This window comes from Rhagoletis pomonella, unplaced genomic scaffold (genome assembly GCF_013731165.1).
Source record: "Rhagoletis pomonella isolate Grant_MI unplaced genomic scaffold, Rhpom_1.0 Rhpom_scaffold_01563, whole genome shotgun sequence".
NCBI classification, from domain to species: Eukaryota; Metazoa; Arthropoda; class Insecta; order Diptera; family Tephritidae; genus Rhagoletis; species Rhagoletis pomonella.
The window spans coordinates 28,071-30,457 of NW_023460117.1; positions in this window are offsets into that span (position 1 = coordinate 28,071).

Sequence of the window (2,387 nt, forward strand, 5' to 3'; positions counted from 1 at the left end):
TAATACCAAAATCTGAGTTTTGCCTTATTTTCCATTGCTTATTTATACTATTTGTAACAAAAACAGTTTACTGACCAAAAGGGAAAAGAGCTTTGTTTATTCCAAAAATACAATTAAACAAAAAATGTGATATAATTCATATGAAGGAAGTAATATTCACAAAATATTGTAACTTATGAAAAGTCTAACAAAATAAAGAAAAGAGTCGTCTTTAACAACTGCTCAACAAATTGGACATAGCGCTTTTGTATGAATTTTATCTGCATGCTTTTTAATATGTTGAAAACATTGCTGGGAAACCTTAAAATGTTTGCATGGAACCATGAGGAAATAAACGGGCGAAGTAATAAAACAGCTTTCCCGCTTTATTTTCTGTCATTCGGCTGCTTTATAGTGAAATTTGAAAGGCAATTTTTCAAATAAGGCAGTGCCAAAATCGTTTTCTTACTCTAATTACTTCACCTGGTATAATTAGGGATGCAAATTTTGAGCAGTAACATCGATACATCGATGTTTCGATGCATCGGAGAAAACAACATCGAGGCTAAAATACATCGCCAGAGAAACATCGATATATCGATGGTTTCCGATGTTTTGCAATTTGTTAATATCTAGTTAAATTTAAAGCAATATTGAATACTTTAATAATTATGAATGTATTTTCCTGTATTTTATTATCCTTTCTATACCCCATTATTAGAATCAAAATGCATACCATCGTAAGGTCATTCGGGCCTAAAGATCCTAGGCCTGATCTTGTTGAAATTCTAAGGGGTGTTTGGTTCTGTTTTAACGGCTAGGTTATTAGATTCAGAATGAATCCAACAATTTTATTGAACTTGGGGCCGTTTTTATGAAAAATGTTGTGGAAAAGCAACAATAATTTACAAAGGTAAGAAGTTATAGCTGCTATTTGGGAGATCACTACATCTACTAATCAGACTTCTTCAACCGCGGTCACTGAGGAGATGTGGTGATCTCCGAAGTAGCAGCTATAACTTCTACCTTTTGTAAATTATTGTTGATTTTCAATAACATTTTTCATAAGAAACGGCCTCAAGCTCAATTAAATTGTTGAATATTATTGTTATAAGGCCATAAATAACAAAAAAATTCTGAATGGATAATAAATTTAAGGTCAGTCAAACATACCGAAAGAAAGTCGAAGAGGCTCCTTACTTCGATGGTTAAAACATCGGTAAGACTTCCATCGATGTATCGTCAATTTCGCGATGTTAGTAAATTGTAAAAATCGATGGCAAACATCGAAAATTTAACCGATCTTATCGATGTTTCAAAAACAGTGATGTAAAAATGTGTAAAATTTTACCCACTCTCAGACTTCTAAATTTGAACGTATACTCGGTACAAGCAGGTGGGATGAATGGCGCAATAAACAGGTGAAGCAATAAAACAGCTTTCTCGCTTTATTTTCTGACATTCGGCTGTCTTATGGTCTGATTATGGCAACTTAACGTAACTTACGGCTCTCTCTTAAAAATTATGTTAAATGGGTGTTGCTTATAATTGAACAGCCGAAACTTAACGTAACTTAATGCCACGTCGAAATCTGTTTCATTTTGATTCTCTGAGTTCTACGTTCCGTAAAGTTAAGTTAAGTTGCCATAATCACGCTTTTATAGTCACATTTTATAGGCATGTTTTCAAATAAGTCAGTGTCAAAATATTTCTTCTCACTCCAATATTACTTCACCTGGTTTAATTCCACCATGGGTGGGGTGCATGCAATAACACCATACGCAATATTTCCCATTACTTGGACATTAAAAAGCAGTTTCAGAAGTGAACTAGTGTCATTTTATTATTATTCTTTTTTCTAAACGGTTATAATGACAGCAGTGCATAATTGCGAAATGAGGGAGAAGAGCGGGGTGGCGCGGTGCGGCGCGCGAACGCGGACCGCCGCGACGCTGGGCACTTTCAAAATTTTATACTTACAAATCCGTCCATTTATCTTGTTCATGTACTACTTTTTGTCAAATGTAACTGGGTGACTACCTACATATGTGCACTATTTTGTTTATTTCTCAATTGTTAAGTTTAAAAGTTGGTCTTGTTGCTCAACGAGAAATGAAATAAAGCAAATTTGTGTTATTTCACATTCAATTGGGAAATAACACAAATTTGCGTTATTGGCGTTTGTGTTATTTCACCCCCTCTTCCCCCCACAGCATTTCATCATAAGCGGGCGGGGCCACGCCCATTTTCCGGAAACTTCATAACGACCTTATTTTGTACCGAAATTCTACTTCACTTACCAATTTGGATCCAATATTTACTGAAATATCGCAGTTTTTGCATTTTTCGAAAATACCGTTATATGGGAAGTGGGTGTGATTGCAGTCCGATTTTGTCCATTTTCAATA